The 24,306-nt window shown below is 38.9% G+C and overlaps 1 long non-coding RNA gene across 1 annotated transcript in view; it reads left to right on the top strand.

The window, feature by feature from the left end:
* Positions 1-23,015, top strand: part of LOC120322980 — a 45,877-nt gene extending 22,862 nt beyond the window's left edge. Inside the window, exons 4-5 of the long non-coding RNA XR_005563010.1 lie at positions 15,319-15,441; positions 16,995-23,015. This is a non-coding gene — a long non-coding RNA (uncharacterized LOC120322980). The remainder of the gene's footprint in view (positions 1-15,318; positions 15,442-16,994) is intronic.
* The last annotated feature ends 1,291 nt before the right edge of the window (positions 23,016-24,306 follow it).

Raw genomic sequence — 24,306 nt, forward strand, 5'->3', positions numbered from 1 at the left:
TGGATATTTTTAGTCTTGCTATAAGTACACTCCAGAGTTTTTTAATTAAAGGTAAATGTACTAGAATTCTTTCAATTGATTGAGAATTTTTATTATAGGCATGGTCTGATTTTCCACTAGCTTGTATCTTGAATGACTGTTTGCACCAATGAAAAGAAGTTGTTAAATGGTGAGCATTTTAACTGCACCCTTGTTTAGCAGTAGTGCTCATAATATGGAAGGTAACACAGTATTCAAGTTATTCATACATTTACCAAGAATTTTCGAATATTAAATGTGATTGGAATTTAAATGAGCAAAGGATTCCAGAAACAAAGTCATATCTTCACTTCCTGGTAAGGAACAGCAGTTCTGATGTTGTAGCTCATGGCTCAGAAGGCAACGTCATATTGATCAGGAAGCCCTCAAATGGCAATGACTTCCATCACTGCTTGTGTGAGCTGGATTCGACATGGAAAAGGACACACTTTTCCTTTTATTTTGTATGTCATTTGCTAATAGATATTTTTTTTATTCTATTCAAGCTCTTGTATGCTACCCACCGCTGTAGCTGAATGCTTTCATTTGAATCTTTCTGAGGGGACATGAGGTAGCAAGGCTCACATGCTATTTCCAGTTTGCCTTTCTCACAGAGTCACAGAGTATTCTGAGTTGGAAGGGACCCACAAAGATCATCATATCCAACTCTTAAGTGAATGGCCCACTATGGGGACCGAACCCATGACCCTGGCATTATTAGCACCATGCTCTAACCAACTGAGCTAATCTCAGTTTTTCTCTTCCTGTACATGGACATTTCTGGAAGGGTAAATACTCTACTCTTTATTTTTTCATTTTTTCTTTTTATGAATGGAAGTAGATTAAGGACCTTGTCAAACACACAGAGCTGTTCAAATTATGTCCACAGCATTGACTCTGCTTCCTGAAAAGCTCTCTGTCTTGCACAAAAGACATTATTCCTTGTTACTGAGAGATCCTTCATGCCAAAGTAATTCAGTAGTCAAGTACATTCCTTGTCTCCACAAATTTTTTAGGCCATGCAATGGGAGCATAAATCTGAAGAGAAATCTCTATAAACAGTCAGCGTAGTGAGTAGACAGGCAATGTTTTCAAAAAGATGTTCATGCTGCTGATGGGAAAGAAGGGGGCTGCAAGTTACAGTTTGCATAGGCTGTCATTTTCTTGATGGATGCACTACTATAATTTTTTGTATGTGTAATTTCTGCATAGTCACAGGTATTTTTTACACATCCTTTCTATTTCTCATGCATGAGTCAAAATTACTGCCCAGCTGTATACTTTCATCTGCACTGAATGGAACAGGTTGAACTCAGGTTGGAATTTAGCCCTGTGAGCTTTGTCCTGTCTTGGTCAATATGAGGTTAACGGATGAAAGTGTGCACTTTGGCTATTATTGCATATTTAGGGGGAAAAAGTATGAATTTTAACTGTGGAATAAATTCACAGAGGAATGGGAATAACCCTTAGGATCTTCTACTGCAAGTGATATTTGAGGGGTTTAATGCTAGTTAAAGGTCTGTGGTATGGTGACCCCATTTGCATGTAATTATGCAAAGAGCAGAGATTTCCAGAAAGAGATTGGGCATGTATGTGTATAGTGCATATGATATGCAGGAAGAAATATTATGAGGACCCCAAGGCAAAAGCTGGGACTGTGACCCCACTGATTTATGGCTCTCAAAACAAGAGCTGGACAAGAAAAGCTGCACTGTGAGTCATCCTGACTGCACTTCAGGGCATGATTTGCTGAACTGACTACTAATGACATGTTTTAATTTTGAGGATTTTTTGAGGTTAGGTACTGATGGAGATAATACAAATAGTGGCAGAAGAAAATTGGGGGTGTGTGGTATACTGCAACATGGGTATCCATGTATCACGTGGTCCTGTCTTCCTGGTGGGGGAAACAACCCCAGTACCATCAGGCAGCTGGGATGGTTTAACTGGTTGGCAGTAGGTGCCCAGTGTTGTCATATTATCAGCAACTCCCACAAGACTGAATTTTCCTATTTGACAGAATACATTGCTTTTATCATCCAGACCAGGTTGCTTTCATTGCTTGTAGAAAGGGAACTTAGGGGGAAAAAAAAAGTAAGTAAAAATCAAATAATTTTAAAAGAAGTTGCTGGTCAGAAAAGAGGAGGAAACCATCTTGCTCTGGTACTATTCTGGATCTGCACTGAAACATGAGAGATCAGCTGCCTTGGAGCTGCCTCCACAGCAGAGAAAGACATTTAGCTACATTTAAAGTTTCAGTGCACAGAAAGCAGAATGACGTCATCTCATTTCCATGCCCAACAGCACGCACTCCAAAATACAGCTATGCTTCTTCTACAGTATCCCTTTATTTTCCTTTATCTCTGCTTTTCTACCCCATTCCTTACTCAAGCCCTTTGCTGAGCTTTATATTTTCTTGTGTTTAATTTGGAACTGATGTTATTCAGTGACCAAATCCTTCTCCCTTTGTCTCTCATCAGAGCCTTCCTTGCTTTACATCCACTGGGAAGAACTGATCCAGTTATCTCCCAATTTATATTTCAAGAGCCTGAAAGCCTGACTTCACAGATAAACCGTAGAGCACCCCAACCAATATAAATACAGTACATAGCCTTTTCTGCTCCATTCAACAGTAGATGATGATTTCCCAGTTTTGCTATAGCATCAGTTGCTACCAGAGGGAACATAATGCCCTGCCACCATTCCCAATATTCAGTCAATATATTGTGATTGCTATTGTCTGATATTTTATATAAAGGTAGCAATTAGCACTCTCAGAACTTGATGTCTCCTGTCCAAACAGAGCATATGGTTTCACTCCCAGACTTCTCATGGACTAAACATAAGACAAGAGAAAATAGATATATCCAGAAGGCAGCTCAGATACCAGGGGAAATGGTTATTGATGCAATGAGTCACAGCAGTGCCTTGTGATAATTTCTGCAGGCACCTTTCTGGCTGCAGAAGGCAGAAACCCCTCGTTTGATTTTGTTTTGTTTGGAGAGTAACAATCTTGGTCATATCTATACTCTCCTTATACCTCTACATCTTATTCAAGATCAGTGAATGTAGCCACGCATCCCTTCCTAGAAGAGAGATACATTTTCCTTCAGCAGCAAAGCCAGTATTTTTCAGTACAATGCTGACTAACTAATTTCCTCCCAGTATGAATATTAGGGCAAATATAAAGGAGCCATGACTCTGGACAATGGTGTGCTCCAGTTGGCTGAAGCAACACTTCTTCAACAGTTTCAGGTATCTCCATTTCACTGTCATCGTGGTTTTTGTAGGCGTGGACAATACTACTAGCACCCTAATAGTCCTGCAGATGTACTTAGGGATAAGCTGCTAAAGAACATCTTACTGCATTAATGTAATGGTGTGTACATTTGCTTTACTTGATCTCACATAATCCATCAAAATCTTCATGAATAGGAAAGGTCGAATCAGCCGTACTGATAGAAGTTACATTCCCACTGTTGTCTCCCTGATAACTCAACCTCTTCACTGCTGAGTGGTTCGTATTCCTTTGGTTTACAAGGTGCTTGGTAGAATTGCTCTTCCTGGGAAGGTAGAGGTTTAAGACCAGTGGTTAGAGAGAGCATCCAGTCAGAGGCTGTGCTTGCTGTTTGCTTTGGGTTTGCTGTTCATATCGCTCCACCTGCTTTATTAGAGGAGAGTGATAGAAGGGAAAAAAAAAAGTAAGGAACAGTTAAAAGGGTGTGAATCTCATCTTCCTTTAAACACACCTTATTGGAGAGGAGATTGTTTAGTTGTTTATTATTTTCAGTTTTTCAAAAGGAAAAGGTTAAACTCTGGAGTACATTCAGTGCCAGGCAGGTAAACTCAGGAACAAGGTTCCAGAAACAGATGATAGGATCTCCGTAACCAAGCCTACTGAGGACTGCTCAGACAAACATCTGTCAGGATGGGGTTAGCATCAGCAGCCTGACTTTGGAGCTTGGGAGCTCAACCAGATCACCTGTCCCTGTCCCTTCTGTGGTTGCAATTAGGATAGTTCAATTAATCTTGCTCCCCTGAAATTCCCATGGCTACTTCTGCATTCCTCACTTCATCCCTAGCCTTAGAATGCGTGCTGTAATTAACTGTCTGCCATTGACATATTTTATGTCAGAAAAGGCAGTCTTGGTAGTGAGAAAAGTGGTTCCTGCCAACACTGAATTTTAATCAAAATTTAATGAAAGCTATTCTGTAGATAAATCCCCAGTTGCAGGTGCTGTGAGATGAGAAGACTTCAGGGAGCCTCCTGGACAAGGTGAAGGTTAGTGTTTGGGCACTTCCTGGCCCTTGGCATCCTCAGCAACCTGGGGATGGCACATTCCAGCTTCATACCTGATTCTTCCCCAGCAGAGATGGGAAGAGCTGTTTGAGCAGAAAATGGTACCAAGAAGTCAGATGCTCTGAACTGACATCCACACACACACACACACACACATAGAAAACACTTGAATCATGCTACTTTAGACTTGGCCCACAAGTCACAGAATCACAGAATATTCTGAGTTTGAAGGGACCCACAAGGATCATCAAGTCCAATTCTTAGGTCAGGGTAGGGTGAAGTAGCTTAAATACCCTTTCCTTTTCTGGGTTTGTAGAGGCTCCAATACAGCTTCAGGTCAGTATGACTTATCGTGTCCTTGATGGATTGCCCTGTGTGCTGCTCAGCAAATTCGTGTACTCCTGTGCCCACACGCTGTCCCATCAGCAGGTCCCTGCACAGTTCCAGTGCTGAGAGTCTCAGGAGATCCTCTGGGACTGATGCATGACTGTCCCTGTGCCACCTGCCTGGAGAGCCCTTTTGTCCATTGAAAGACGACTGAAGGACAAGTGCAAATCATACCCCTGGATTTTATACCCAGTTGTGCCATTAACCTGCCAGGTGACAAAAGAGGCTCCAATGGGAGGTCTCAGTCTTGGTCCACCTGTCATTTAAATGAAAATTATGCAAACTATTTCTAAACTATAACTGTGCAGCAATATTAATCTCCGGTGATCAGGTGAGTCTATTAAGTCCACTTTCCCTTTCTCACCACCAGTACTTCCCATCTCTGTCCATTTCTGCTGGAACCTCCTGTGTGCTCCAGGCAGCAGGAGACCCACTGGACAAGCCCTGTCCCTCATCCTGAGCCAAGCACACTGGGTTGCCCACCTCACAGAGGTCTTGAGGAGCTACTCTAATGCAAGTCATGTTTTTTCCCCCCTCTTCCTCTCTCCTTTTGTTAGCAGGGAGGCTGGTGGTGGTACTGTTCTGCTCAGAAATAAAGCAGTTGCTTAAGCTTGATTAGAAAGGAAGAGTAATTTACCCACACAGACAAGTTTACAAAGGTAGAGCGTAAGTTGAAAGAGAAGGAAACCAGCAAACTTAGAGTGGTTGGGTTTATTTTGCTGCTCAAAATGTGAACCCATGTCTCCCTGTAGCCTTGATTCCAGCCTGAGCTCCTCAGCTGATTGCATGAGATAGTGTCGGAAGGACACATTCTGAGGGGGACTTCAGCTTATTAACAACATAGTCTTCATGGCTGACATCCACTCTTTCCTACCTTTCCTATTGCTTCCATACTGTCTGCATCTACTTCTTGCCTAGCTTTCATGTAGCACCTGGTCTTTCCTAGGAAACAATTGAGGGAAAGGGCATGACTTCTGTGCCTTTTGGTGCATTTTAACTAAAATATTCATCACAACTGAACAAAAGTTGTCCTTTTTGGAGATGAACGATTTTTCATGCGTGGCAACCATTTTAACACATTGGAATTGTGTTTCTTAAAGCCATTTAGGGTGGCTTTGCAGTTGGCTTTTCAGAAAAAATGCTATTCAAGTGTTGAGAGGAAGAGTTACATTTCCTGATCTGATATTTTTTAGTCTTCATCACAAGCTGTAGTCTTCCTAACTCAGAATTCTATGGAACTTTAACTGGTTGAACAGGGTTTAATATATTCCATTGACAACTGGTATAATAACATGAAATCAGAATAAAGAGCAAAATCAACAGAAATTGAACTGGCTCCTAGTTTTGTGAAGTATCTCTCACCCCCACCTGATTGCAAGATGCCCAACATCTGTTTCCTAAACAGATGCTCTGGCACCTTTTCAGAGTAAATAAAGAATATGAGCTCTGTACCTTCTACATTATGCACATTTTACTAGCCTGATTTATTGATATTAAGGCTTAAATTGCTTGGATGAAATTACTCAGATTAAATTACCACTCAGTAGAGCTTTGGGATGGTGACGGTTCTTTGTTTGGAGTTTACACAAGTCCTGCACCATATCTTGGGGACTTGAAACCCAGAACTATCACTAGCAAATGTTAGTGTTGTGAATCTGCTCTCTACCACCTGGGTAAGCTACTTCTCTGGCTTTCTCACTCTTGTTTTTTTTCCTGGCTTATCACAGATAAGCTTTGAGCACCCTGCTGTGTCATGACCTCGGTGGTAGAAGATGTACCCCTTCACATCCTTGTTTGTATGGAGAGCAGCAACTTCTGGGCAGGGGCCAGTGGTTGCTTTGATACTTGTCTGCCCGCCTTCTCATCAATGATTTCCAAAGAAAGGAAATAGGGAGTAGGCAACAGCTGCCTACTGCTGAGCACCATCCTTACTCTGTTTCAGCCTCACCACTTGAAAAAACTTCTTCCCATGGGGAGAAAATTCACATGAAGGTTTCTCTGGAGTGGGAATGAAGATGGCCCTTCAACCAGCCCCTCACACCTGTATTTTAGGTTGCTGCACCTGGCTGAAGACTTCAAAGCATGCTCAACTCTTTGCCTGTACTCCCTGCCATGTCTTATTTTTGACCTTTCCCCTGAGAGATAGGTCCATTAGAAGATAATTCAGATCATTTGGTCTCTTGGGACTCCCACTAAGGGTAAGAATAACAATTCAGCAACAGCTTTACTGATCTGCATAGAAAATTCAGTCTCTGTTTTTGCTGACCCTACTGGCTTGCCATATACAACTGTAAAACTTTATTCTCATAATCCAGAAAATCAGTTGGAATTTTCAGCCATAGGCTATCAAATGTCATATTCATAACACACTGGATTAAATGATACTAGCAGAATAATTCTTTTAATAAGATATTTAAGACATATTGAAATAGAAGCTTTTGTGAAACAAATACATAGGAATTTTACAGCATCAGTGCAAGAGAACAGATTGTTATTGATAATTCAGCAGATCTGTCCTGGTAGTGTTACACACACACTTATGACCTCGGATTCTAGTGAAAGATCACCAGACCATTCATCTGGAAACTGATGCTGAAAATCTGCCACTTCACAATGCCCTTACTGTGCAGGATCACTTACCTTTCTCTCTTCTTCATAGCTGCCCAGCCTATGCAAAAAGTAAAATTAATACATGAGTGTGAACTGAAAAGGGCTGTTCAGGTCATTGTAACTGCATTTGACCATTCAATAGATATTCAGGCCCAAAGGAGCCACAAAAATCTTGCAAGCTCCCTGTGAGAATTTGCAGATCTATAGCAAAACATCCAAACACACATTGCAGAGACAGTTGAGGGCATCAAGGGTTTCACTGCTGATTTCAGTTTTCATTAGCAGTTATGCTGTTAGTTAATTGTCAAATGATCATAACAATTATAACACATTGTTCTAAAGCGAAAGGTAGATAACAGTCATCCCCCCAATCTGATTTTGGGGAAAATTCCTTTGCAGCCCCAGATCTGTCAGGTGGCTGCTATGACCTTCTGGGTATATCTCAAAGGCACATGAGATATTTATATTTCAATAGAATCATCGATGTACCCTGTCCTGTCTCTAGTTGAGACCTGTCTCTGATACTTCAGATAGGAGTCAAAAAAATCACAGAAGTGAAGTTCGTGGGAAGAAAGGAAATAAAAGATCTCTATAATGGCCAAGAAAAATCTGAGGCATTACATAGCTGTGGTGCAAATGAACAGAATGAACAAATGCCTCCTTCTTTTGGAGACAAAAGACAGAAGGACTCATTGCAAATTTAAACTTCTGATACCAGGATCTCCTCCTTAGCCTACCATTCAGTCTCATTCAAAAAGCTGTAAGGCTCCATTTTACAGCTGATGAGGATCTTTACATCTTCTGGCCAGGAGTTCAGTTTCTGCTCATCAGTTTGAAAATATGTTCCTATAGCCTGTAAGTCAGGTTTGCATTTTATTTGTTATAATCTTAAGCAGAAGAGATTCTTTCTCTCTTTCACTCATTGTACAGGACAGACACTGTATAACTTTCATGCCTTTAGCAGACTTTTCCTTCCTTCATCAATGTTTTTTCAAAATATATTATGACCCAAATGGGAGCGCATACCTGGCTGGTTTAATTGCATGGAAATAGATTGGCAGTTGTTTTATTTAGTGATCTGCTTCTATAAATGTAGACTTTTTCACACTGGAGGACGTCAGAGGCTGCTTAGTCTGTGCCCATAAGGTTGATTGTTACACAATGTCCAGCTGTTACCATTCACACACACAATGAACACAGTCAGATGTGATGCTCAGGACCTTGTCTTTCCCCATCTTTGAATAAGAACAAGATGTTTGGTGACCTTAGCGCAGGTGACCTTTGGTCCCTAATCAGGAGGATATCTTCCCAGGAAACACACACAAGCTGAGAAATAGCCTCATTCATTGGCCATAAGCATAATAATTTTAATTCAAATGTTTTACTTTGATTGCAGGTAAGAGTTCTGCATATGTAGGCATATTTCCTGCTTTTGGGTCTCCCTCATACAGTTCATAGATTTGGAAAAAAAATTGTACTTTTAATAAGCTATAACCTAGTTTATTTAGTTTGGGTTGTGTCTTTAGAAATGCTGTAACCATCTATAGAGGAATATTTTTTCATTATTTTTTCATAATGCTGTGCGTAAGACAAAACCAAATTTGAGCAGTTTCCTCAGTGACTGTTAATAAAGGATCTAAGAGCCCAGTGTCTATATAATAACTTACAGCTGTTGAGAAGCTATTTTAGTCAGTGCATACAGCAAGTTTACAGTTACTGTCTCCAAATACCTGTGGTCTAGCCACTTACTTCAGTCTGCTGATTATTTAGCTGGAATAATCTACCCATAGCTCTTCCTTCAGCTCCCTCCGACCCAACAAGAACCTAATGCAGAGCCATTTAAAGAAATCCAAACCCGGCTTCTGGGCACTTCTGTGACACACAGCCTGAGCTTTGCTCTGCTGGTTTAGGCTGGCTGTGCCAAGGGTGGCTGCCATGGCATGTTCAGACCTACTGAGGCCAAGGGTTAGGGCAAATGTCACCAGCAAAGTGATGGTTTTTTTGCTGGGTGGAGAGCGGTGGGTCCCCAGTGCTCAACTGGGTGATCCCACTTGGAGCCCAGCACCTAAGTTCTGGAGCTCACACATCTAGCATAGGTGGGAGGAGAGGGAGCAATAGAGGGAGGTAACAGATATTTTTTTATATATAGATTTATTTCTTTGTGGGCAACACAGAATCATTATTTCCTCCTGCTTTTTTTCTTCCTGATGAATTAGGGGAAATTTCATATCCTGATATGAAGGCAGCCTGGCACTCGATGTTTGATTATTTAATTATGAGAGGGTTTTTTTGGACAAAAAATTATTTTCATTTAATTTGATCATTACATCTAAAATTGTTTCATGCCTTTAATATCTAAGTTAGTCTAGTTCCTGAAGTGAAACATATCTTTCTAACGAGCCCCACAGATTAATTTATTTCTCCCAATTATTATTCTTTCTGTTTTTTTGGGGGAGGAGGTTCGGTGTTCATTCAGTGTAGGATTTCACTATGGTTTTTTTTGATCCAATTATTTTAATGAGCATTGGAAGCAGTCTAGGAAACCATGATAGAAGGTAAATCTCGTTTAAACAAAAAATAATACAGCTGCTGCCTTTTCTGGGGTTAGTAGGGCTGCTATGCTTTTGTATACGAATTGCTTTGGGATAATAATGTTTTCTACTTGCTTATACATTTTTCATCAGACAAATCAGGCAAAAAGATTGTATCATACAGATCTGTAACTGTAGCTGCTTTCCCATCCTGTACCTGCAAGGTAAAGATGAGATACATTTTCAAACTTGGAGAAAAAGGGTCAAAGTTAGAGGGAAAAAACTGTATGAAAGTGCAAAGCCTTGGATATAAGTAGCTAGCCCCTAAAGCAGGTGCTAACAAGACCTTCTTGACAACCACTGAGTTTTGTGCATAGCAGAGGAAAAGTTACAGCTGAAAGAAAAGAAACAGGCAAGGAATAGCATTGTACTGTATCTGACTGGGATTACAGCAGCTGAATGAGTCATTGTTATAAAATATGAGCAGCGGAGTGTCCTTTCAAGTCTCTCAACACAGATTGAATGCAGTTCTGACCAAGATGACAAAACTCATTTTGATTGAATAGTTGTCTATATTTTTAAATGAAATGCATGTGGGGCTATTAGCTCAGCTCCCCGTCAAAGGCGGCTGCGCCGCAGCCTTGCCATATGTTTGGCAGTGTTTGAAGCACCTGGCATCCTCCAGAACAGACAGTCACATTTGAATGGGGATAAATATTGAACCGTCTTGCAGCTTTCTCTTCCAACTCCAGGGTAGGTACTTTTTACATTAAAAAAAAACATGTAGCACATTATAAAAGGTTAAGCAAAAATTTATGTACATGAAGTGTTTTAAAAACCAGAAAGGAAGAGGAGGACAGGACTGGCAGGGATCCTGGACTCCTCCCATGTCTATGGAGGACAGAATGGGCAGGGACACAGATTTCTTTCTTTGTCTGAAGGCTTCAGGGACTTGGGAGTGCAAAAAATACAAATAATAATTTGTGCTTTTATTGCAGATTTATCACAGTGTTATTAAAGCTAATATGCAATTTCTCATCCTGGAACAATCACTCCTACAAGTCCCACCCCTATCCAATTTTCTTCTCTTTAATATCATTAAGAAACTGATATGCTTAGCTGCATGCTGAGATCAGTCATGTCCTTTGGCTGAAAAATGAGCAAGTTACTTTTCCACCGAATAAGGTTTAAATCTTTAGTGCCCCATGAATGTGAATTTCAACCAAATAGGAATATTACATATCCTTGTGCTTCTCCTGGGTCTTTTTTTTTTTTTTTTTAAGTATTAACACAGATTTACATTATGTTTTGTGGTTTAAAGAGCTATTGATTACACTGGGCACTATTAGAGCAGTCTCAATTACATCCACCACTGAAAGGTGAACTCAGACAGGAATAGGTGAACTCAGACAGGAATAGGTGAAAGCAAAGACTAAGACAATAACCAGAGAATGGAGAGCCCATCACATGACAGAATTAAAAAGCACATTGCTAGTTTTATGTTGCAAAAGAAAGTTTTAGAGAAGACACCATTTATTTCTCTAAGCATGTCTCCAGGAGGAAAAGGACCTTTCTCCTCAAGGGCAACACGACACAAGGATATAAAACAGTGTGTATACATTCATTTTGGACAAAAAAGTGTCTGGCAATGAAAGGAGAGAGAGTCTCAGCTGGACTTCTAGGAAGTTACTGGGACCTATAACCACAGTTTGAAGCTAATTTTTGATAACTGTGTTTATAAAGTGTGATGATATGGATGTCTACAGTAGCAAGTAGTCTACTCTGCTGACAAAAGAAAATGACTTTTCTAATCACTTTATCAGTGTTCCTAATACCAAAAATGTCTTCCAAAATAAATTGATGAGGAATACTAAGGATTTCTCAACAGACTTTCTGTCTGAAAATAGTACAGCATTACTTCTTTTCTTTAAATGCAGTGTAAAGGTGGAAATTAACTGAGTGCTCATGTTGTTTCACTCATTCTGATGATCATTTTCAGATCCCACTTGCATCATTTTTCTGCTTACAGCTGCTTAAACAGCTCAGTGGGTGGACTCCATCTAAGAAATCCTTGTGCTTCTGCCAGGATTTCTCTCCCATTCCAGCTCCCCACCTTTAGAGAAATTCTAAGTAGTATATAGCAGTACTGATGTACTTATATTAGCTCAGTTGGTTAGAGCATGGTGCTAAAAACACTGAGGTTGTGGGTTTGATCCCCGTACAGGCCATTCACTTTGGAGCAGGATTTGTTGATCTTTGTGGGTCCCTTCCAAGTCAGAATATTCTGTGATTCAGAAAAGACTCTGTCACTGGAACATAACATTTTCTGACAGTGTTTTATTAGCTAATATGGAGGACCAGCTCTGTAAGAGGGCCACTGCTGTTTATTTTTCTAGATAATTATTATGACCGTGCTGATTTTTTTATAACATTCATCCTTAGTCATCAATATGCAGTGTTGAAGTACAAACGAGCAAAAAGCACAGCCATTTTTTTCCTACTGTATTTTTTATCTGAAAATAGGCAAAGGGTAATAAATCAAAGAAAAAACTGCTGAAATTAAGGACTTGGAAATCATGCACAGCTTATTGACTATTTTTGGTCCAGCTGAGCACTGATGGGCACTACCATGGAAAGGTAATGTCCACCTTGCTCACTGTGCTTTTCACTGGTGAGCCTGCAGGAAGTCTGAAAAAGCAGGACCAGAAAGGTATTTAGGTAACTGCACAGTAATTTACTGCTACCAAGTACTACTAGAAATCCATAAAAATGAAAATAAAACAAGAACATGGTTATATAATACATATACAACTCTACCTATTAATATGTTTCATTCATAAGAGGAGATTCAACCTCTATGCAATTACACTTCTTACTGCAATGAAAATGTTGTTCCACTAACACAAGCCAAGCAAGGTCACTATCTGCATTTCTAAGTGTTTGAAAAATAAAATGAAATAGCCTTTTCACCCATATATGTTATTATGCTTGCTGTTTAGAAATCGTAATAACAGCAGCCTCAGACTGTTATTTTGTTGTCCTTATGGTACCAAAGAAGAAATATATCCTTTGAAAACAGACCAAAATAAAAACAGCATGAAGGAGGAATTCCTGAGGCCAGTAGCCTGTAATTAGAGCTACCATCTGTGTTCAGGTGCCAGGAAAACAAATGCCACACTGTCCTATCAGCTCTGCCTACGCTCCAAGTATTAGCTGTACCAGCTCTGAATTTTTGCATAATCCATATCTCACCCGGATAGGTCAGCCATCATACCATATGGTATCATGTGTATATATCAGATCATGGTTGCCAGCTCCACAGCTGCTGTATATAGGATATAATACATCATAATAAAGGTATCGTTTCATGGTACTCTAAATTACTAATACATTTAACTGAACATTTTCACCACCATTTTTTGAATCAGTAACTTTAAAAGAATTCAGGAAAGGTTTGGAAATATTTGCACATTCTTGATATAGTTTCTGGGCTTCTCTGCTTACATTCCTTTAAAAGACTAGGGGGAGAAGCGCTTCATTGTTTTGACTCAGGGGTTTTTGTTTATAAAGCAAAATGCTGATAAAAGCTGTGAACTTCTCCAGTAACTGTATGTAAGGTTTCAGATACCATCAGTGGCTTGAACATTTGTGATTCCTGCTTCCTGGGCTGGCTTGCTGCTTCTCCCTGGCCACAGCAGTGCTTTGGATTTGTTGTGCTATAGTTAAACTGCTACCTGGGCATGTTTGTATTGTTACATGGGCATTGTGACCTTTAATAGTAAATCATTTTGACTGCACCAGATTGGGTTGAATTGCAAGGAGCAAACACGTTTGTTTTCAGCCTAAGGGACAGAGCAATTTAGATCAATTTAAATTTTGGTTGCAGGAAAGCAACCTAAACTGTTTATATTTCATTAGCCCAACTTTGATATACCTAGAGTGTGGAATTTGTTTATAACATATAAAAATATATTTATATGCATTTATATGTGTATCTATGTATGTGTACAGCAAAACTCATGCACAAATACATTGTGCATTACATACACGGTAATAATACAGCTCCATCATTATGAAAACATACCTATATTTACCTATCAAAAATTTAACATCTATTCTAAGTCAGTCATGTAGGTCCCTCTGAAATCTATGGAGAGACATAGCCAGTTCCAGAGGGTGACCTATACTCATCTATTCAAAATGCAAGATTGCTTGCTGAGAAAGCCTACATGACTAATTCAGAGCAAACACATAACTTTCAGAATGTTAAAGTTAGGGACAGGAAACCCAAACCAACTGTGTTCCCAAAAGAATCCTCTTTTGTGGAGCTGATGATCTAGGTTCATGCACCAGTTCTGGTTCCTACTCTTGTTTTTTGTGGTGGTGATAATAGTGATGGTGTATACTACCAAGTTAGAAAAGATGTTTTCCACATTAAGTCAGAAAGTGTTTTTAGTTTTGGTTTAGGGGTTTTTTTGTTGTTTTTTTGTGTGGTTTTTTTTTCCCTTTTTTTTTTTAAATGGTTATGGTAATTATTAAAGTAAAGACAAAATTGTTCATGTTGCCAATTCATCTTTTTTTTTAATTTTCTCCTTTAAAATGTCTTTGAAGCAGATAATTGTATAAATGTGACTTGATGACTGAAATCACTGGGTGGACTTTAAAATCATGAGAGAAGAAGGAAAAGGGAGGAGAAGAATTTATGAGATCTACAGTAAAGAGAATTATTAATCTGCAGAAATATGTGCTTCTGTTACTATTGGCTCTGCGGAAAACTGATTTCACATGTTATAATGTGCCTCCTAAAACTGAAAAAATAAGAATGGGTGTGGAAACCTACATTTGTACAGTGTATGAACACTTTGATCTCTTAAGAAGGCAGATGTAGAATAAAATGTAAATTAGATCTGAAAAAAATGTAAACCCATAAGAGAAACAAAATTAAAACCCCCAAATCATGTCTCTTGGTTTAACAGTGAGATTTGGCAATAACATCTTGATGAGCTTCTGAAAGGAAAACTCAGATGCTTGGCTTAATGTGTAGCACAGAAATTGCCTTGAATATAAATTTTATCTCTGCTTTTCCAGTACATTTTGAGAGCCAAATTCCAGCACTCTCTGAGAGAATGTTAATTTTTCTTTACAGTGATGATATGAATCAATAGTTCATCCTATAAGCAAGGAAAATCATTGTGACAAAGTTCTTTGCTTAAGTAAAACAAGTAAAAGTGGAAAACGTGCTGTTTTTAATAGAGGCTTGCTCCTGAGCTACTGTAAAAGGGCATGCAGTGCTTTGCAAAATTTGAAGGACATGGTAAGTGCACTAAAAGGAGTGATAACTGCACTTTTGGAGATAGTAATAATCTGGTAAAAAAATCATTAACCAAGTTAGTAGCATTTTGTTGTTATCTAGGACAAGAGGGTTTAGGGCTATAGTAATTTGCAAAGCTAATCTAATTCAGTGATCCGCAGGCTGTGACCTTTGACAACCCTCCTGGTGACTGGAAGAATAGAGCATCTGGATGTCAGGAAGATAAGAAGGTTGGGAAGGCAGCTGGGTCTGCAAATAAAAGCAACCAAACCCTATTTTGTGAGGTTAGTAAATATGCCTTTTATTTGGGTAGATGATGGATAATTTGAATGTATTAACGCCTCATTTTCAAAAGTTGCCATTGACTTAATATGCTTCAGTTTTGTAGAAGCCAAACTAAGACACTCTGTGCCAATTTTCATAGCTTCAAAGTGATATTGGTTTCTAAATTAGATAAACAGAGCTTTCAAAAATTATGTCAACTATGTGTCAAGTTGGCATAAAAAAAAGAGAAACACCCTATGTCAGTGCCATTTAAATAAACAAGTTAACAGCTAGTCATAAAGACTATGAAGGGAGTAATTTAGGAGAATATGAGTTCCTGACTCCAGAATTCCAGTTCTCTGACCCAAACAACAGCACTCCCACACACTGGGGAAATGTTTATTTGAAATAAGCATGGGAGTGCCAAAGCTGGAAAGCTGTATCAAAAGAGTCCAAAGACACAGGAAACTGCAGATTTGGATCTGGATTTAAAATTCACCACTTTGTGCAAAATTAAGTGCAACTCCCTCGAGTTTTGGGTAGGGCTCAGCATCATATGTCAGGGAATCGAATGAGAGGCAAAAATGAAAGGGCAGTAGACACCCAGGATGGCAAGACGTGTAGTGCTAGAATTAAGAAGAAGCTGCTGAAGACAGGGATTGTTTTCAAGGGAACCGGATGAAGAGAAGAACTTGGAGAACTGAGAGGGGATGAATAAAGTGGAAGGAACTTATGTTTCATCATGATTCTCATATGCCATTAAAACATTGCTCAGTTTAAGTGATTAAGGCAGGTTTGGCACAGAACTGCTCTAATATGAAAACAGGAAAAATGAATGCTGCTTTTAATTCTGCAGAAACAAGTCCTAGGGTTCTTTCAGATATCAGTGTCATTTTTAAACCAAGCTGTTCTATTCTGAAAGCACAGACACTTCTCAATCTCCCCAGGGAGATAAGTTTCCTCTTTAGTCTGGTTCCAATCTCAGAAAAAAACAGATAGAGATATGAACTGCAAATTGTTTATATGAACAACCTCATGTCGAAACCTCTAGAGCTTTATCCATCACTGGTGATATACAGTTTTAAAACAAAACACTTGATGGGAAACAATTATTAACATTTATATCTCCTTTAGTATACTGACTTCACTGAGTTAATAATAATAATAATGATGATGAGAAACTTCAAAAGATTAATGGAGGCCAAATACTTGTTTCTTTTTTCTAAGATCTTTAACATATCTCTACCATATTTGGAAGCTATAATTTCTGTGAAAGTTGTTTATTAAAGGTTTTTTTGACTTTGGTAATTGTCTTGGGATTAATATAATTATTAAGATAGAAAAAATCTTTAAATTGTATTAAGATTGGGGATTACTTGAGCATATTGAAAAAGAAGCCAGCCTTCCACTTGTTATTACTAAGTATGTCCATCATGGTTGCATGAAAGATGCATCTTGCTGTATACAAACGGATCAGATGAAGTGCTCTATTTGCAGCTGTGATCGTAATGGGGAGTGGCACACCCTCCAAAGGCAGAACAAAAATTAAAGACTATCCCAAATTCTTTTAAAGGTCAAATGTGGATTCAGGTTTGCAGCTGGAAGCCAAACGCAGAAGGACATCACCATGGAGTTTGGAAATTTTCCACTTGGAATCTACATTTTTCAGCAGATTCCTCTCTGTGCAATGAAACTACAAGAAAACATTGACATGAATACAAAAGAAACAGGGAAGATCCAGATCCAGATCTGAAGTTTACATTTGCCTCATTTCTGGTCTCCTGATAAAGGGGCAACTGTTACAAGTGCAGTTCATAGATGATCTGGAGCCAGTGTTAGCCTTCCTTTCTTTTCCCTTTCCCTCTTATTTTCTTTCAGTCTAAGACTGGCCTGAAAGAGATACGATTCTTGCTGTGAAAACAGTCTATGTCATTGGACTTCTTAACAAATTTTCTTTCATAATTTATGGTCATGGAAAAGAGTTTGAAGAGTTTCAGAAAGACATCCTCCTTAATCCTTCCTTCAATCCTTTTGGAAGGCTTGGGATGGAAAAACTAGACCCTTGAGAAAAATATAAGAAAAATTACAGGAAATTTTTTTCTCTTAGAATGAAAATAGAGAAAAGGATGGAATAATGTCTAAAAAGATGTTATTACTGATTTACTTTATTGCTGCATTTGCTGTTTAATTTCAGTGATTTAAACCACTTTCAACAATGAACGGTATTCCGAGTGAAATGATTAGGTATTTCCAGTGCATTTATTCTGTAATTAAACTTTACAATGTTATGGCAACTATAATTCCAATAGCTATAATTTCAAAAATATATTGTGGGCCAAATTTATTGTTAGCATACAACACTTCACTGCATGTACTACATTACTGTGAATACAACTATAGGGATATCACATACATTTTCAAGCTTTTCATCTAGAAATATGGGGGTTTTTGTATTAGAGCCCGAGACCAACTGTTTCAGACCTATATGGTTAACATTTCCTTTGGTTTACAAGACAATACTGTTAATGCTTTCTGGTTTATTTTTCTCCCTCTATTTCATACAGAAACTGTCAGGGAAAATTACTTTTTCTTTTATGGGTAGCTAACCTCTCTCTACAGTAGTGTCCTATTTCTCATTTTATTTTTTTAAAGTATATTTTTGAATGTTCTACATACATACGTATTCGTCATTATTAAAGCAAAAAAAGTTACTACTACATATATTTCAATTACTCCTCAGAAGTTACATTTAAAAAAAAAAAGAATTAAGAAAATTTGTTTGGGTTTTTTTCTAATGAGTATTTCATATCCCTAGCACACAAAGGAGCCCTAGGTCCCCTTTAGGGCCGCAGTAGTTTGTTTGGATAGTTAGCTGTTCATCTTTCAAGAGTCTTCCAGCTATCTTCAAATACCACGTCACTACCAATTCCTTTCACCAGTACTCAAATGCTACCAAATTTTGGGAAAAAAATCTGGTTCTACACCAGAGCTTCATCAAGAACCATTCTAGTGATTCAAAGAAGAAGAAGAAGAGTATTTTTTTATGTTACAAAGTGTCTGAGAAACTCAAGTAAAAGACTAGAAGAAACATCACATAGAGGACTTACCATACAATACATTGACAGAATGGCTGGGGCTTCTGGCAGGAGTTGCTGTTGAATAGAAGCAAGACAGTGAACAGATTTTCAAACTATTTAAAACTGACATGCAAGCAGGGTGGTCTTCACAGAAGAAGTCTTCGCTGGCTAATGCTGTCTTTACAATTGAGGTTTAGTTTGGATTTTACAAAAACCATTTATTACTTTTCAGTTAGTACATTTTGGTTGAAAGAGAAAGTGAAAGGTGCTACTCCATGGGAAGAACACAGTCAGGACTGCACTACTTGTTCCATGGGACAGTATTTTTCTCCACACATGAAAAAATCTAAATCTTGCTTCTACTACATAAAGGTCAAGCGGTTTTGCCAAAGATTCTCAGCCATCAGAATTACCCCAAATGTATGCAGCAGGATTGCTCTCTGTCTGTATAGTATTTGATGTGAAAAATCTGTCTTTGTCAGTTTTTTATCCTGAACTGACAGCGGTATATTATGGATCAAGCAAATAATACCAGACATTTGTGTTGTGTCATTCAACATCCTCTTGACACAATTAACCCACTCTAGTCAAGTTTCTTTGTCACATAAGTGGTGAAGAAAATGCTTTGCCAGTTTCAAAATCCCTAATCTAAGCAAGCTTGTACAGTGATAGAGTTCAAAAATACGTGTCTTAATCACATGCCATTCATTCTTTCCAGATTTATTCCTAAGAGAGATCCTGTATTAAATATACACACAGCTTGAGCTATATAACTTTTTCCAAGACCACCTTCTTCAGCCCTGTCTGGATGTTTTCTACATGGGTACCAAGTCCTCAGATTCAGAAGAAATTATCAACCTTTCATGCCAACATTCAGAATTGTGATTAAACTCTCAGTTGTTTGTCACAATATACATTTCTCATTTAGATTATTCTCATCAAATTTTCCAGATGGAAGCTGCAGGGTATTTGCACGTATTCTGGGGAATACAAGGAAGGATTTTTATCATAAGGTTTCTCCTCATCATTCTTCAGTCCCTCATACGTTTTGGTTAATGGTAAAGTGACAGTTGCTGAACCGAGTTTTTAAAATGCATGTCTATCTGTCAGTTCCAATGCATCTCACAGTGGCATGCATTAACTTATCATGCTTGAAAGTACAGAAAGATTATGCTGCAGTGAAATGTTAACAAGGTCATATCATATACACACTAACTCGTTGCACTTTTCTTCCTTTCATTGCTCCTGTTAGGCATTATTCTGTGTCATGCATAAATAATGTTGCTCTAGAGAGAAAGTCAGTGTACTTTATATTACTGGTGCTGCTGTGGCATTGAGACAGGCTGAACTTCTGAAGTGAATGTCAGAACATGTCACTTGCTAAATTACTGGTACGTACCCATCAAAGACAAGTATAGTGGATGAATACATGTATTTGTGAATAGATTACTTTCTGCTTTGGATCACCACAGCAGTAACCATATTGAGATAGTTTTCATATAAATGAGGTTTGGCAAATCATTATCTGGCACCACACATCTGATTTTATAGGACTCTTATACAGTCTTTCAGACTGTACTGGGCGAAGCATGGAAGTTCAGAAGAGTAGCAGAAGAGGGCAATTCGCACACCAAGGAAATATTTCACAAACAGAAAGTTTCAGCTACTGAAAACTCAGACAGAGAACCAGAGATGAATAATTTTCCCTTGACACAATTCTGCAATGCTATGGTGAGTGTGCCAGTACATCTGCTGAAAGACCTCAGCTTCTACCTACACTACTCTGCTCCCAAATATAACCAGCAGCAGGCTTGGACCTCCACAAAGTCCCAGCTCCAGGTTTTTTGGCTGATATAATTTGGTCTCTCTGAAATGTGTCTGTGTGGGCTATCTAGGCCTAGCTTCTGCTTCCCACCCCTTTTTATTCCCTCCAGATGGAAAACTGAATTTTAGGCTAGATATTCCTTGCAGGTGTTGTGGTAAGAGACCTGTTTCAGATTTTGTCTCCCCAGATAAATTACCACCCACATGCAAATTTCAGATTTAATTGCAAGTAAATCTAATATGATCCATGAGTTTTTGCTTGAACATTTGTCACAGACTGTCTTTGCTGGTGTATTTTTTCACATCTATGTGTGTTTATCAGGAAACCTCACTTTGTCCAGGCCTAGGTTATGTCAAAGTTATCTATAGCAAATATTTTACTTCCATGGGTAACAAACAGCAGCAATGGTCAATTACAAATGGAGCCATAGAGGTTTGTGTGGGGTGAAGGGGAAGATATATTTTGTTGTTAGTGGAGGAAAAAAAAAGTGCCATGTTATTATGGTTGATCCCATAAATGCTGCTTGGTTTATTTCAGCTTTAATGGATATTTTTGCACATGTATACAGTCATTTTAGTTTACTCGATAATTATAAGAAAAGAAATCTAATGCAAAATCAGGTTCAAACCAATTGCAAGATTAATCTGGTTAAGGTAGAGTTGCAGGTCATGCAAGTTCCACACCACAGACACACCTGCATCCAGTCCTACAGTCCCTGAGCTTGCTGTTATCACGCTCCAGCAATGTTTGCTATTAAAATAGCAAAGCAAACTTAAAAGTTGACTTCCTGAATTACAGTTGAGTCACTTTAGTGATTGAACTCATACAGTGTTTGGTGATCTTTCTAATGAACTTTGATTCTATGCTTGTAACACCATGAGACTTTAATAAATCTATGAGATAATTAACATAGACATGAATAGATATGTAGGGAAAGATTGACCTATTGTCACTCTTCTCTCTTAGGCTGCTAGCAATAGCTGATATTTATAGCTCTCAGTTTGAAGAAGAAATATCTCTATTTCTGACTCTGGAAAGATGGAAACTCCTGGGTTAGAAGACTCTGTGATAGGTAGCAACTTCTCTGGGTGGGGTGTTCTTCCGCAGGATTTGATTTCTTCCCTGAGACCATGAGGTAAAGCTATTTTAAACTCAGGACTTCTATATCATTGTAAATCCCAAACACCCAGTGAGCCTCCAGTATAGCAGGAAAAGTAGAAAATCTTAATGTAAACGTCATTCGGTAAACTGTGTTATTTTGGGAAAAAGTGAGTACTTCTCTGTTTTCCTGAAATAAAATAGAGACGCAGCTGCCCAGTTCTCTCATGGAGGCTTTTGGGAGCTGAGGTGAGTCAGACAGCAAGAAATGAAGCAGGTATTTCAGCAAAGATCCTTAGCTCAGGACAAACTATCACCTCACAGAACTGAGAGTTCAGAGGAGAAGCAGCCACACTTTTCCTCCTTGCCCTGGGTCTTCTCACTGGTACAAAGCAGAGTCACTATGGCCTTGATCAGGAAACACAGTTTTTGGGGACTTCATATCTCATGAGCAGCCTTATGGTAGGACTGCAGCAGGAGTAAATCCCTGAAAGCCCAGGAATACCTAGGATGAGGGATTTCTCATGAAGAAGCAGCCAAGCCACATATTGAAGTTTGTCCTTCAAGCAAATCATGAGGCAATTTGGTACGAAGCCTGGCAGTTTTCTGATGCACCTTGGACTTTATTTTACTGCAAATTCTTCTCAGCTGACTACTTTCCATAAAATCATTCAGATTACTTTTAGCTATTGCTTTCAGATCAAAAATGTTTCATCAAATCATTCCAGACCAGCTCTACCACTGAATCTGTTCAGATTGTGTTACTTGGGGACTGTCTCAATAAAAGCAGACTATCTAATTTTCCTTTAGTTTATAGTTTCTAACATGGTTGTTTGGAAAATGAAATTTCTGTCCCCAGTACAATTCCAGTTTCAACGTTTGTTTCATCTTGGAAAGCAATATTTAAAAACATTATTATTAGGTTATCAAGATATCAGAAATGGATTTTAATTTTCCTGTGAAATTGTTCGGATTTTGACAAAATCTCCTCTGGAAAAGTACCATGGGCTATTTTTTCTTGTTTTTAGTGTAATCAGTTTCTGCTACTCAAAGACTGGTAAAATGAATCCATTTCAAATCAGGAAAGGTTATTCCTCCAATGAATTATCTATGAATAATTAAAGTTAAATAATTATGAATCTGTGTACTACATCTTCTACTCTTCAAATTTCCAGCTTAACTTCTCCCATGGAGCAGCCATGGTAGTCCTACTATGTATTTTTTTTGGACGGGCAAGAGCACAACAGCTGGGTCCTTCAAAACAAGTTAAACTGGAGGAGGAGATGCATGAATCCGAAATTTCCCAGGACTCTCGGCATCCTGCATTGGTGACCTAGTTTGGGGGTTCCATAGGGGGAACTCCACATGTGGCAACTGGACTAATCAAAAATAATGTTGGCAGGTGCAGACATGTACCATCATCAAAATAGTTCGATCAGGAATGAAAATTGTCTGTGTGCACTGTCACTTTTTACTCCATCACTGTTGCTTCACAAAGTTTTTGCTTGTATGTAACTTGTCAGTCCATGCCAGTTTTAACCACAGGCCATTACTTCCTTGTTTTGTAGACTGTCATTTTACTTAATAAATTAAACTAAAGGCTAATAATGCTTGTCATTTCTGTAGTATGACTAATGCCTTTGGACTTGGACTTCCAGATAACCTCTGCCAAAGTATATAAATTTCTGTAATCACTACAGTGAAGAAGATTATTAGCAGAAAGCAAAATTTCAGCTCTTTTACAGGGAGAAATTCAGCACATATTCTGACATATTTATAACTTCAAGAAAGCAACAAAACTGAGGAAGGTTTATTTTTTGTGGTGAAGGTGATGTTGGATTGCTGTTGAATACTTTTCATGTATTTTTAATAGTTAAAATTCAATATTCACTGAAGGATCAAAGCACGACAGGCCAAATATTACTCTCAGATGTATATGTCTGGCTCACTTTTTCTGGGATCCTCTGAAATTTGAGGCACAGCCTTTTCCATTAGGAACTTTGTAACCTGAAAGCAAGGAGCAGCTGCTGTTCCACTTGACAGTGAAATCCTTCTCTCAGTGCACAACCCTGTGCCAGTGGTACCACTGGGCTCACATGAAGCTCCCAAAGAGGCAGGAGGCAGGCAGAAGAAAGGAATGTATCTTAAACCCATCTTTCTTGGGTATTTAGTCGCTTAGCGTTCCCCCAAGTCCACAATCCCTCACACTTACTCATCTCAGCTTCTGCCAAAGCAGCTCCCCCTCGTTTGTGCACTTTCCATACCTTCTCACCTCCCATCTTTTTATCTGACAGCTTCACTTTTGGTAATCAAATCCCACAGTACAATTCTAGTGGTACCAGGCACTTGGGTGTCTTACCCCACCAAGCTCTGTCGGGGGCAGTGAGTGAGTCTGCCTGGTCCTGCCATGCACCAAGGGGGACCTGTGCCGTGACAGAAGCTTGCAGGCCCAGTATCCCGTTGAACTTTCTGTACCAGGCCCATCCATCCTGCAGGGGCTGCAAGAATTTAAGTTTGCAGGGCTAGACACCACTTTTCCAACCAGGTGATGCAAGTTAGTCCGTGAGGCCCTGTTTTTGCTCTGTGGGTTGCACAGACAAAACTGCCATTTGTAAATCCATCTGGATTGTTGGTGTACTAGCCCAGGGATACCTAATAGATAAAGACAGCAAAGCCTGATTTTGAAGTTTATCAACTGGGGCATTCATCTGGGACAAAAAAGACAGAAATTTCATTTTTCCGTATTCCAGTGCATATCTAAATGCTTTTTAAGTCTATCACGAATATTTGTTGGAACATGGCTGACTCCAGATTTTGCTCTCCATTGTAAGCATGGGAATATAGAATCATTGTGAGAGTCACTTCCTTTCTAGATCAAATAATTT

This window comes from Pipra filicauda, unplaced genomic scaffold, assembly GCF_003945595.2.
Source record: "Pipra filicauda isolate LSUMZ 115617 unplaced genomic scaffold, ASM394559v2 scaffold105_size2325265_pilon, whole genome shotgun sequence".
Classification (NCBI taxonomy): Eukaryota; Metazoa; Chordata; class Aves; order Passeriformes; family Pipridae; genus Pipra; species Pipra filicauda.